Genomic DNA, 14,956 nt, shown 5'->3' on the forward strand with positions numbered 1-14,956 from the left:
CTCTGGCATCACATCCTCTTCAGCCTCCGCACTGTCTGACGTGAGCGCCGGCTGCGCCGGCTGCTGGCATGACACCACACCAGCCTCCTCGTTGTTGGGATCAGCCATGATCCACGCAGGCCGCTGGCGGGCCACAACATATATGGGCATCTAATGGGGTATGAATTCTGTCAGAGTGACTAGCGATTAGATGCCAGAATAGAGAAGAGTTGTTTTGCTTTGCTGCCTGAATAAGCTGTTCCCAGGAGGACCTTGTGTCATGTCTCTTCTTAAGAGCAATCAATTGCTTCAATTGTTTTTTGAGTGTAAGAAGATGTTTAACAGTTGTTTTATTGACATTCCCAGTCTTGCTTTTGTATATCTTATATGCCAAGGTGAGAGCTTTCTTGGCTTCAACACAATCCTTGTCAAACCATGGTTTGGAGGTGATGCAGGGCCTCTTAGCTGAGAAGTTCCGGTCACGTGCTAGTAATGGTTGTAGCTCATGAACTATGTTTTTATATAGTTCTAGTAAATCTTAGGGAGGGTTGGCTGATATAAAGGCTGAACAGAGGGTTTTTTTAAATTTTATTTATATTATAAAATATATAAAATATATTATAAAATATATTTATATCCCCCATTGCATTTTAACTTCCCAGAGGCTGGTGGGAGAAGCTGCTGGCTGTGAGTGGGGGGTGACAGAGGGAGTACAGAGGACAAAGGTAGCGGCCTTTGAATCATATAACTATAAACCAAAAATAGCAATAATACATTCAGGGTTACTGCGCTTAAGATTGTGATTTTATTTTATTTCAAAATAATTGGCTTAGTTCAGTGTAATACTTGTTTTGCAGTTGTCTTTCGCAGTACTCTTTTCAAATTTGGATACTGTCCTCTTTGTAAACAAATTACTAGTCTACATGGACAGATTACCTATCTAGAATCTCTAATCTGTGCTCTCCAAGCAAAAATTAGGTGCCCAATTCAGCCATTCCACTCTATTGAGCTTCCACGCTATCAGCCCCCTCTACCACAAATATTCTGCAGGAGAAGGGCAGTATGGACAACCGTGGGATCTGGCAGGGTGAGAGCTGTGAACCATAAACACAAAGCTTTTGCTGTGTTCCAGCATAACAGATACAGTGCCCTTGCTGACCTTAATAGGAACACTAAAGTGACAGGTCAAGGTAGTTATGATAATGGACTTCCGGTTGGCACCGCAGGCATCGCGGACGGTCTCTTTGGACCGCCAGCCCCGCGATCTCGTAAAAGCCGCTTTGACAGCGCTAATCGGCTGTCTGGCGGCTTAAAAACCTCTCCATCAGAAGAAGGAGAGGAGAGCTGGTGGGTGCGAGTAGAGCTCCCCGAAAGTCCTCTGGAATAATTCCAGAGGCTTGGAGGGTGAGAGCTCCCCGGTCAGCCCACTAAGAAGCTCCGGATCCGGGACAACTCTGTTTTAAACAGAGCCAGACGCTGTGACCAATCCTGCAGGCAAAAGTGAGTTTGATTGAATACAAGTGCAGGCAGAGCCGAAACAGGAGAACAAGCTTTAAAAGTAACAGTGCTTAACTCTGGATTTACATTGTTTCTAATCGAATTTTTTTTGAGCTGGAGGCTGAAGATGGCGCCTTTGTTATGGGTGTGAAAGTGAAAGTTAGAAATGAAAGTGTTTACTGAGAACTTTGCACTTTGAGAGTGGATTAAAGCTGCTGGGAATTGAGAGCTTTTGGAGAAAAGACTATTTTGCTTGATAAATTATAGACTATAAATTACAAGCTTTTGAAAACTGTTCAAGGGATTTTGTGGCTGTGAAAGGAAAAAAGATTAAAAAAAAAAAAGAAGATGGCTTCTAAACAAGTTAAGCCAGGAGCTTCTAGAGGTGGAGGAGGTTCTCCAGTAGTGTCAGTAGTGACACAGAAAGCCCAACTTCCGGCTGATTCACAGAGTCAGGAGGCTTCTTTTAATGAACTCAAAGAATTTATAAAAGAAGCCATGAATAATCAAGCTGCAGCTATGAATAACCTAACAGTAATTGTGGAAGGGAAATTGAAGAAATTTGAGGAGGATATAAAGTCAATTAAAGAAGTTGTTGAAGCAAAGCATGATGAAATAAGAGATGATATTGTTTTTGCAGTCTCAGGATTGGCAAAACTTGTTATTCAGGTGGGTGAGAGAGTGGAAGAAATCAATGAAGCCAATCTGAACTTGGAAAACAAAGTAGGAGATATTATGACTAAAACAGAGAAGGTGGATGATGAATTGGTAATGTTACAATACAGATCTATGGAATTTGCCCTGAGACTGAGAGGGCTAAAAGAAAATAACTGGGAAAACTTAAAGGATATTTGTGCAGAAGCAATTGCAGGGTTAATCAAAGAAAGTCCAGATGATGTGGCAAGTCGAATTGATAAAATCTACAGGGTTAACTCTTGGGTGGCAAGACAAAGGCAGTTGCCAAGAGATGTGGTGATTTATTTTACAACCAGGAGGATCAGAAATGACATCTTACAAGCTTCTTACAAGAATAAGGTTCAAGTGGCTGGACAAGAAGTGGTGGTCCTGAAAGAGATCCCTCCAAAAATGTTAAGAAGTAGAAAGGACTTTGGCTTTTTGGTAAACGAACTGAGAAACCAACAAGTGCAGTACAGATGGGATGTTCCAACTGGTCTATTAGTGAATTATAGTGGAGAAAGATACCGGTTAAACACAGTTTGGAAGGCAAAAGATTTTTATGTTAATGTTCTAAAGGCTGGACATCCACCCTCACCGGGGGGGGGGGGGAAGGGGGTGGGTAGAAAGAAAATGGAGATGTTACAACAAGAAAAAGATGGAAAGCAGATACAAACTTATGCTGAAGTTGCAGCTGGAGGAACCACCATGGAAGAAGATCTGGATCTTGGGGGCCCACCCCCAACTCTGGAACCATTTAAGAAGGAAGAGCCAAGAGAACAACGACTGACCCGAGCAACTTATAAACATCAAGAACAACAACTAAAAGTGCAACAATCTCAAGATTCATCTCAAGAAGTCCAAAAAACAGAAGCAGGGGGGTGGGGGGGGGGGGCTAGGCCGAAGAGTAAGGTGGAGGAGGATGTTCAGCTGATGCTCTTGAAGCTTCGAAAGGCCAAAGATGGCAACTAAATTCTTATCCTGGAATGTCAATGGTTTAAACTCACCACAAAAAAGAAAGAAAGTATTTCACTATTTGAAACAATTTAAGAATGATGTTATTTGTTTGCAAGAGACACATATTAGACTATTAGACCAAAAATATTTGATAAATTCAAGATTAGGTACACATTTTGTGGCATCAGTGTTGCAGGAAATGAAACGAGACTAGGCCCAGCTCTCCAATGCAGGAAAAAGTTTATTGTGCACGGTTCAAACAGCCCAAAGGCAAACAAAAAGTCTGAACGCCAATGGCTTCTTCTGGCCATGTATTTATACAGTTTAAAGGCAAAATTATTACAGAGAGTGATGCATTTCACACGTAGAAGTTACCCTTTAATCTATCTCTAGGAAAGACATAACAGCCCTGTTCCCACAGGCTCAGGTTTTCAGCTCCGGAGCTCAAGACATAATAAAAGGAGATAAGGGGCTCAAAGGCGCCTCACAAGCAGTAAAGAGGACAGTAAGGAAAACAGTATTTCCTCTCTAGAATCTACATGACATTTGGGGTGCAATAAACATTAAACAACAGGATGTATCTGTTTAGGGTCAGTTTGCCCTTTTACAATTCTGTACCTACGTCAAATACCGTTTGTCATCTCAGCACTTGGCACGGAAGAGGCACTTCTGTCTTGACCAAAGATTTGGATTTCTAATATTTGAGTTTTATCCCAATATCGAATCTTAGCCTGGCTCATCAGCACCAGAGAAGAAAAATGGGCTAGTTGTATACGTAAAGAAAGGACTATTAGCTAAGTTAATTGAGGCAGATACTCAAGGAAGATATATTGCAATTTAATTACTAACTCAGAATGGAAAGATGCTTTTAATTGGAATATATGCACCTAATCAATAACAGGACAAATTTTATAAATTTTTACATACTAAAATAATACAATGGGATTATAAATCTTTTATCCTAATGGGTGATTGGAATGGAGTAATAGACACACAGAAAGATAAAAAAAGTTTATCAAAGATCTCGACACGTGCGAAATTACCTGAATCTTTTTTTGATATGATGGAAGATATGGAGCTGAGAGATATTTGGAGAGAACGGAATGCTGAGGAAAGAGATTTTACATTTTTTTCCGATAGACATCAATCCTTTTCTAGGATTGATTTTATACTAACCACAAATGATTTCTTTTCTAGGGTGAAGAAGACGAAGATATATCCAAGAATCTTAACTGATCATAGTCCGGTCTGGGTGGAATTGGAACAGGAGAAGGGGGAAAGGAGGTCTTGGAGGTTAAACGAAAATTTATTTAGATATGAAGAAAATGTGAATGAGCTTAAAAAACAAATGAAAGAATTTTTTGCTATTAATATGCATAAGGGTACCTCTATGGAAATGGTATGGGATGCAAGTAAGGCTTACATGAGGGGAGCTTTAATACATATGAATAATAAACATAGATTAAAACAACAGAAGAAGCGGAAAGAGATAGAGGAAGAAATAAAAAAGAAAGAACAATTACTTATAATTAATCCAGGAGATAAGAAAGTAAAAGAAACAATAAATATATTGTGAGAGCAATTCAATATGTTAATGGCTGATCAAGTGGCAACTAGTTTACAATATGCTAAACACAATACATTTTGTAATGCTAATAAACCAGGCAGGTGGTTGGCTTATGTGTTGAGGAAAAAACAGAAATCACGAGTTATTGGTAAGATAGAATTTAGAAGTAAGGAAGTTTATCAACAGAATATGATCAAAAAAGCTTTTTTAGAATTTTATACAAAACTATATGTCAGTGACTCAATACAAGGTATAGATATAGATAGATACTTAACAGAAGAGAATATTCCTGAATTAATGTTAGAACAGAGGGAAGGATTGAATCAGCCAATAACCTCTGAGGAGATCATTGCATCAATTAAACAGTTAAAAACAGGTAAAGCTCCGGGAACAGATGGAATAACAGCTGTTTATTACAAGAATTTACAGTCTGAAATGGTAGAACCGCTTAGAGCAGCGGTTCTCAACCTGGGGGTCACGACCCCTTTGGGGGTTGAACGGCCATTTCACAGGGGTCGCCAAAGCCCTCTCTCGCCCCCCCCCCCACGTCTTCACTCACCCTCACCCTCTGCCTCTGTTGGATCGCCGTTTGCCATTCGCTTACCCTGCCCACTCCCAATCTATTGCTGCCTCCTGAGTCCCAGCTGATGGCTAGAGGGAAACAAACCATTTAAATTCTTGCCGCGGGGCTTCAAAGGGCCGCCCTACAGCTGATCAATGTTAAAAGAAAACAAATGAGAAGACTGGTGCCTGCAAAAATAGAAAAAACAGCCCCTTTCAGCTTCAGCATAGGTTAATTACCATAAGTTGATTTGATCAGCCTCCAGACTCTCAGCTGATTTGCTCTCAGCTGTTTTGCGGAGGGCTCTGTTGCTAGCTGCAAAGAGAGGAGCAGATTTTTTCCCCCTAGCTATGCTAAAAAATGAAACTGAAAGTAAAGCAGGGTCTTTGCTGCAACGTGACAAAATGAGGCAGAGAGAGATTTCTTTTTCTTTTTCTTTTTCCTCACCAAAAAAGGTAGGTGCAAAACTGCAAACAATGGGAAATTTAGGGCAAAAGAGGAGGTTCAAGATTTTAAAACACAGAAGAAAAAAAGCTCTATTTAACTAGGGAATTGTAATAATTGAGATACTATTAATTGTATATTGTGTTGAAAGCAGAAATGGTTAAGTTGTGGTTTGGAGGAATATATGGAGGAAATTATTTGGTTTATTATTATTGATAAATATAATTAATTGATTTGTAAGAAATTGGATTGCATGGAAATAATTGGAATATTCATGTTCATATTGATTGATATACAAAAAAGTTAGTTATATAACTAATTGATTTATATTAAAATGTTGAATTTGTATTAAACAACTGTATTACATAATTACATAAATAACCAATGTGAGGATGGATATAAAAATAGATGACAATGGGAAGGGGTATAATATAGAATAGAAGGGAAAAATTGAATTTGATTAAGATTAGAGATGAGGATGAAGGGTAATATTGGTTTTTTACAAAAATAGATGAGGAATAAATATGGCAAAAAAGAAATATAGAAATTGTAAATTTAATTGAAATGACTAAACACTGTTTAAATTTGTGAACCGGCCAAATACTCTGTTCAAAGAAAATACATTGCATGTTTGTATGTGTGTTTCTAATTATTGCTATTTATTCATATTTGTTCTCTTTTATTCTTTAAAGTTGTTGTGGCTCCGACCCCCGAGCCCATTTTATCAGAGGGAGAAGGCTCCGAACATGAAGGAGAGGAGCCGGCCAGGCCTCCCTCTCCAGACCCCTCCTCTCTGGCTATGCCTCAGGTGTCTGCCGAGGGAGAGGAGATTGGCCAGGAGCCAGGTGTCTCCAATGACAGCGATGACGGTGATACGTCGTTCCTGGATCTACGCCAACGAAGGCGAGATAAACGTTTTCAGCAGATGCGGAGGCATGCCAGGGATTAAGCTGAGTCACTGGACCACACCCCACAGGCTATATAAGAGAGTGTGGTGGCCATTTAGACTCTGTGACGGACAAAGCTAACTTTTGGCTAGTCACTTTGTACAACGCCTGAATCTGCTGAAGGTTTCTGTTTGAGCTGGACTGTTTTTGAAAACTGTGTGTATTTGTTGGTGTTTATCTGGTGGAGGAAAACTCCCTCTTCTTGTAGTAAAGCACTTGGCAGACGGTTATCGTATTGCTGCCAAGTTCCTGATAATGAACCTTGTGTGTGCCAAGTAATTCTTTAACCCCCGGCTGGCTGTTTGTGTGTGTGTGGGGACGGGGATAGAACAAAAGTTTAACAATTCATTCTTTATCTTAATATCTTTATATTTGTTTGGGGTTGGTTTTCTTCCCTTTCATCTTTTTTATTGTACAGCAATCTTTCTCCTCAAACCTACCACCTCTCTCTTTTCTTTCCTTCTTACTTTCTCTTTCCCCCCTTCTTCTCCTTCCTACTTCCTCTTCCTTTCTCCTTCTCCTCCTGTCTTCCTCCCTCTCTTACCCTCACTCCTACTCTAATTTCCCTTCCCTTCCTTCATCCCTCTCTATTGCTGTATCCTTTTATGCATATGGACTACTCAGAAGGCTGAAAAAGTTATTTTTGACTGGTCCTCGCACTTTTGACCAGTCCTCGAACTTACGACAGTCTTCACATTTTACGTTTTTGCCCTATCTTATCACCATGGTGAAGAGAAGCAGTTGTGAAATGAATGACATGGTTGTTAGGAATGCTGCACGGGCATAAATGTGAGGATGGTCAAAAGTGCGAGGATCTGTCAGAAATGACTTTTTTCAGCCCTCTGAGTAGTCCCTATACACATAGCCATGGCCACCCGGTCACATGACCAGCTAGCCACGCCCACCCAGTCACATGACCTCCAAGCCACACCCACAAAATAAGCCATGCCCACAGAACCGATAGTAAAAAAATTTAGAACCCACCCCTGGTTGGGGGTCACCACAACATGAGGAACTGTATTAATGGGTTGCGGCATTAGGAAGGTTGAGAACCACTGGCTTAGAGCTTTATTTTGTAAAATTCAATTAGGGGGAGGAGTCCCACCCTCATGGAGAACAGCTTTTGTTTCATTGATCCCGAAGGAAGATCAAAACTGTGCCAAACCTGAGAATTTTAGGCCAATATTACTTTTGAACACTGACTACAAAATCTTTGCCAAGATATTAGCGAATAGATTAATCCCAGTTATGCAACAAACAATTCACAATGACCAAACAGGGTTTATAAAAGGGAGGCAAATGAAATATAATGTTAGACAAATTGTAAATCTACTGGAATATTTGGAAAAAAACAACCAAGTCCCTGCAGCGTTCATATTTTTGGATGCAGAGAAGGCATTTGATCGATTGAATTGGCAATTTTTATTTAAGTTAATAGAAAAAATGCATTTTGGACAGTACTTTATACAATCAATCAGAGCAATATATCAGGAACAAACTGCACAAATAATAGTTAATGGAGGTTTAACAGAAGCTTTTAAAATTGAGAAAGGAACAAGGCAGGGTTGTCCTTTGTCTCCATTGCTGTTTATTTTAACTTTAGAAGTTTTGTTGAATAAGATACGTGACTCTGACAAAATAAATGGAATTGTAATTAGACAGCAAGATTATAGATTAAGAGCGTTTGCAGACGACTTGGTTGTTACTTTATCTCAACCTATAGAATCAGCTCCACATATGTTGGATATAATAGGTCAATATGGTAGGGTATCTGGATTTAAAGTAAATCAACATAAGACAAAGATGATAACTAAAAATGTGTCTATATTTCAAAGAGAAGACTTAGGAAGAATAACGGGGTTTGAAATAGTCAAAAAGGTTAAACATTTGGGAGTATATATTGCAGCCTCTAATACGAAATTGTTTAAAAACAATTATGAAGTTCTCTGGCAAAAAGTGCAGAAAGAAATGGAGAATTGGAAAAAGTTACAACTATCTCTACTGGGAAGGATAGCAGTAATAAAAATGAATGTATTACCCAGGTTTTTATTTTTGTTTCAAATGATACCAGTGCTTAAGAAAGATGGAAATTTGAGGGAGTGGCAGCAAGGGGTTAATACTTTTATTTGGGGTGAGAAGAAACCAAGAGTGAAATTGAAAATCATACAGGATATATGTGAGAGAGGAGGTCTTAAAATGCCTAACTTAAAATTGTATTATGAAGCAGCTGTTTTATCACAATTTAGCGATTGGTTTAACCTAACTGAAGAAAGAATGTTAAATATAGAAGGTTATGATTTGTTATATGGATGGCATGCTTATTTGTTACTTGGGGGGGGGGAATTTTCTTTGTAAAACTTTTCAATTAAAAAAAAAAGGGAGTTGTGATAATGATAACTCAAATAAGCAGGGGATAGTGGTCCGAGATGAAGAACTTACTTTGGAAAGGAGAAAGTGTGAATCAGGTATTGCACATCAGTCACACAAGAAGAGCAAGGTATCCAAAAAGAGAAGCCACCTTCTGGTTGGTGATTCAATTGTAAGGGATGTAAATTTAGGAAAGGATATGGAGGTTTTGAAATAGGTCAGGTGTCTACCAGGTGCTACTGCCAGCAGAGACTAGAGGCATATTCTTAAGATAGTCAAGAAAGCCTGTTAAGGATATTTTTGGCTCATAACCAATGTTATGGGTTATTGAGCAGAGTACCCCTTGAGTATGCACATGAAAGAGGCTGAGAGTGAATCACCACAGTAAATATACTGACACACTGAGTTGTAGTAGTCTTTTACTTTTTAGAAAAAAGTAAAGCAAAGTCCAATAACAATCCAAGTCATACACAGATAAGGTGATAGTTAAAATATCAATTCAGGGATATTCCAAGTACAAAGTCTTCTTACCATTTGTTGTCATTACACAATAAAACAGTTCTTCTTGAGTTTCAAACAGGAACAAGTTCAGTTTTAAAACATTCAATAAATTTATTTATTTATTTATTTATTTATTTTAAATTTATATACCGCCCTTCTCCCTGAGGACTCAGGGCAGTGTACAGCCAGAATTAAAAAACATGAAATACAAATATTAAAAACAATTAAAATATATATAAATTTGGCCCAAAATTAAAAATACAAACCAATTAAAACATTTAAAATTTCTTCTTAAGCCAGCCCGGCTTGCTGGAAAAAGTGGGTTTTAAGGGAACGGCGGAAGGCGCTAAGGTCTTGGATTCTCCTTATCTCTGGGGGCAACTGATTCCAGAGGGTAGGTGCCCCCACAGAGAAGGCTCTCCCCCTGGGGGTCACCAGCCTGCATTGATTGGCTGATGGCACCCTGAGGAGGCCCTCTCTGTGGGAGCGCACGGGACGATGGGAGGTCGTTGGTTTCAGCAGGCGGTCTCGAAGATAGCTAGGCCCGATGCCATGGAGCGCTTTAAAGGTGATAACCAGCACCTTGAAGCGCACCCGGAAGACCACTGGGAGCCAGTGCAGCTCGTGCAGGAGCAGTGTTACATGGGTGCGCCATGCTGCTCCCATCACTACCCGCGCTGCTGCGTTCTGGACCAGCTGGAGCCTCCGGGTGCTCTTCAAGGGGAGCCCCATGTAGAGAGCATTGCAGTAGTCAAGGCGAGAGGTGACGAGGGCATGAGTGACTGTGCACAGGGAATCCCGATCAAGAAAGGGCCGCAACTGGCGAATCAGGCGAACCTGACAAAAGGTCCCCCTGGTTACAGCTGTCAGATGTTCCTCCAAGGACAGCTGCCTATCCAGGAGGACTCCCAGATTGCGATCCCCTTCTGTGGGGGCCAAAGACTCTCCCCCAATAGTCAGTGATGGAGTCAACTGACTATATTGGGATGCCAGGAGCCACAGCCACTCAGTCTTGGAAGGGTTGAGCTTGAGCCCGTTCCTCCCCATCCAGATCCGCACAGCCTCCAGGCACTGGGACATCACTTCAAGGGCATCATTGGGGTGGCCTGGGGTGGAGATGTACAGCTGGGTGTCATCAGCGTACTGGTGGTATCTCACCCCAAAGACACGGATGATCTCGCCCAGCAGCTTTACATAAATGTTGAACAGAAGGGGCGAGAGGACCGATCCCTGCGGCACTCCACAGATAAGAGGCCTCGAGGTCGACCTCTGCCCCCCTGCCAACACAAACTGCGACCGGTCGGAGAGAAAGGAGGAGAACCACCGCAACACGGTGCCTCCCACCCACAACTCTTCCAGCCGGTGCAGCATGATACCATGGTCGATGGTATCAAAAGCCACTGAGAGATCTAACAGGACCAGAACAGAGGAGCAGCCCCTGTCCCGAGCCCTCCAGAGATCATCAACCAACACGACCAATGCCGTTTCCGTGCTGTGCCCAGACCTGAAACCTGACTGGAACGGATCTAGATAAGATGTTTCCTCCAGGAATTGTGGGAACTGTCGCGCGACCACACTCTCAACAACCTTCGCCATAAAGCGAAGGTTGGAGACAGGACGATAGTTGGCCAATATTGCCGGATCCAGGGACGGCTTCTTGAGGAGAGGCCTCACCACCGCCTCTTTCAAGGCAGCGGGAAAGTGGCCCTCACTCAGCGAAGCGTTGATAACACCCTGGAGCCAGCCTCGTGTAACCTCCCGGGAAGCCAGTACCAACCAGGAGGGACACGGGTCCAGTAAACATGTGGCCGCACTAAGTCTCCCCAAAATCCTGTCCACATCATCGGGAGTCACAGCGTCAAACTCCTCCCAGATAACATTCTCAAGACTATTCCTCGTCACTCTGCCCTGATCTACCCAGTCAGAGTCCAAATTCCGCCGGATCTGAGCGATTTTGTCATACAGGTATTGTCCAAAATCCTCCGCCCTGCCTTCCAAGGGATCCTCCTGCACTCCCAGATGGAGCAGGGAGCGGGTCACCCTAAACAGGGCGGCCGGACGATTCCCTGATGACGCAATAGAGGCGGAAAAGTAATTAAACTTTGCCGTCTTTATCGCCACTAGGTAGGTCTTAATATGCGACCTTACCAGTGTTCGATCAGACTCAGCGAGACTGGCCCTCCAACCGCTCTCCAGGCGTCTTTTCCGGCGCTTCATTTCCCTCAGCTCCTCCTAAATAGTAGAAAACAGCAAGTAGCAATGATCAAACAGTGATCATACAGAGAGAACAGGTAGAGAGTAACAGCAAATAAGCATATAAAATGGTGTAGTGTCCACAAGCCACGATTCAGGCTTCCCTTTAAGTACATTGGCTACAGAACTTAGCCAATCAGGATACAGGATGATGCAATACAGTCTTAAAGCAATATAATACCTTTTGACAAACATGTATTGATAGTTTATATATTGCCTAACCAACTAGTTAGACAATAGCCATTTCCTAACATTCTCCCCTTTTGGCAGGACAATATATAATAGCTTACATTCTTAAACCATAACATTCACAACATGTTTTATGCTCAATTGAACCCTGAGCTTTTGTAAAATTATCAGCAATATTATTTTCAGTCATACAATATACTAATTGAATCATTTTACTCTGTACACATTGTCTTACATTCAAGTACCTAATAGCAGTGTGCTTAGATCTTGTTTTCACAGCTAAACTAGTTGCCATCTTAATTGCAGCTTGATTATCTTCAAAAACTACAAATGGATCATTTACATTTAAGCCTATATCAATTAACAGTTGTTTATAATATATTAGTTCTGTGCACATTAAAGATAGACAGGAAAATTCAGCTTCCATGGTTGATAAACTAATGTGCTTTTGCCTGATAGATTTCCATCCTATTAATGAATTTCCAAACATTATTGCAATACCTGATGTTGATTTACATGTGGGTAAATCAGTAGCAAACCTAGCATCAGCATATGCAGTTAATACAAGATCATTGTTAGGCTCTAAATATAACGCATAATGCATTGTTTGTTTCAAATACCTTAGTATTCGCTTAGCAGCTTGCCAATGTCTTTCAGCTGGTTCAGCATTATACCTAGCTAATTGATTTACACTATAGGATATATCTGGCCTAGACCAATCTGGATGGGGAGAAACGGACTCAGGCTCAACCCATCCAAGACCGAGTGGCTGTGGTTTCCGATGTCCCGATATAGTCAGCTGGCGCCATCGCTGGCTATTGGGGGCAAATCATTGGCCCCCACGGAAAGGGCTCGTAACTTGGGCGTCCTCCTGGACTCACGGCTGTCTTTAGAAGAGCACTTGACGGCCGTGACCGGGAGGATTTTTCATCAGGTTCACCTGATTCGCCAGTTGCGTCCCTTTCTAGATCGGGACTCGTTACGCACAGTCACTCATGCCCTCGTCACCTCTTGTCTGGACTATTGTAATGCTCTCTACATGGGGCTCCCCTTGAGGTGCACCCGGAGGCTCCAACTGGCGCAGAGTGCGGCCGCGCGGGTGGTTATGGGAGCAACATGGAGCTCCCATGTAACACCTCTCCTGCGCGAGCTGCACTGGCTCCCGGTGGTCTTCCGGGTGCGCTTCAAGGTTCTGGTTACTACCTTTAAAGCGCTCCATGGCTTGGGACCTGGTTACTTACGGGACCGCCTACTACCATCAACAGCCTCCCACCGACCAGTACGCTCCCACAGAGAGGGGCTCCTCCAGGTGCCGTCGGCCAAACAATGTCGGCTGTCGGCCCCTAGGGGGAGAGCCTTCTCTGTGGGGGCACCGACGATCTGGAATGAGCTCCTTCCAGAGATACGGAGGATTCCGGATCTGCGCACCTTCCGCCGCGAGTTGAAGACGCTTTTATTTCATCAAGCTGGCCTCGCCTAAATCTTCTCCCTTTTAAGTGTAAATTCTAAATTTTTAATGGATTTTAAAATATGGGTATCTTAAATTATGGGTATTAATTCAGCCAAATTTATTTAATTCATTTTATTCGATTTTAAATTTTGTATATCTATGTGTTTTATTTCATGGCTGTGCACCGCCCTGAGTCCTTCGGGAGTAGGGCGGTATAGAAATTCAATAATAAAATAAATAAATAAATAAATAAATAAATAAATTACTAATATAAGATAGACTACCAATCAAGGACTGATATATATCCTTGTCGAATACAGGACTTTGAATATTATCATGCTTAAAATCCTGACTCATTGGTGTCTTAGCAGACTTACATAGTTCCATATTATAACGTTTTAACAATTGGCTAATTTTCTTAGCTTGTGACAATTTGTACCCTCTATTAGTTTTTACAATATCAAGACCTAAATAGTGCTTGATTTCACCTAAATTTCTAATCCTAAATTTATTCTGCAAGATAGAAATAAGTTCTGTTGCCTCCTGTTCTGTTTTGGTAACAATTGCGATATCATCAGTAAACAAGAGTAAAAAAAGAAACTAAACCTTCTTTCTCTCGTTTAAAGAAACATTTATCTGCTATACTTTCAATAAAACCCATAGCATTTAATTCATTAACTATACATCTATTCCACTCATACCAGGGGTGAAATCTAAAATCTGTTACTACCTGTTCTGTGGGCGTGGCTTGTTGGTGGTGGGGGGGTAATGTGACTGGGTGGGCGTGGCCAACTTTTTTAATTTAAAAACTTTTCAAAGCATTTTTTCTAATGCTTTGAAAAGCCTCTCTGCTGATCAGGAACTCAGCTGGGATCGTCAGAGAGGCTCATTAAAAATGTCTCTCTGCTGATCAGGGAACTCAGCTGGGATTGTCAGAGAGGCTCTTTAAAAAATGCCTCTCTGCCAATCAGGGAACTCAGCTGGGATCGTCAGAGACTTTTCAAAGCATTTTTTTTATCACCTCTTCGACAAAGAGGTTGCAGAAAAAAATGCTTTGAAAAGCCTCTGATGAGCCCAGCTGAGCCGCGCGATCATCAGAGGCTTCTTTTTTAACTTTTAAAAGCATTTTTTCATCGGAAGAGGTTGTAGAAAAAATGCTTTTAAAAGTAAAAAAAAAAAGCCTCTGATGATCATGCAGCTCAGCTGGGCATGCCGGGGGGGGGGGGGGGGCGCAGGGATTTTTGCTACGAGTTCTCCGAACCACCTGCCGCCATCGCTACCGGTCCAAACCGGGAGCTAGTAGATCTTCTAGGTAATTCAGGACTCGTAACCAGTGTCTCAACTACTTCCTCCCCTAAAACTTCTTCTTCCTTTACAGTATTAGGTTCTACATCAGCTATTTCATCTTCAGGGGTATTATTGAATGTTTGTGTATCAATAATAACACTATCCTCATTTTTGTAACCAGCTTGCTCAAGGTTATCCCAACCAACATGTTCCAGGAACTTAGCACTAGCACTACAGTAAACACTAGTGGTACCTGGAGCCCAAAATCTAAATGACCTGTG

Source organism: Pituophis catenifer, unplaced genomic scaffold (assembly GCF_029215685.1).
Source record: "Pituophis catenifer annectens isolate HBS135680 unplaced genomic scaffold, rPitCat1.0.hap2 SCAF_5, whole genome shotgun sequence".
In the NCBI taxonomy this organism is placed as follows: domain Eukaryota; kingdom Metazoa; phylum Chordata; class Lepidosauria; order Squamata; family Colubridae; genus Pituophis; species Pituophis catenifer.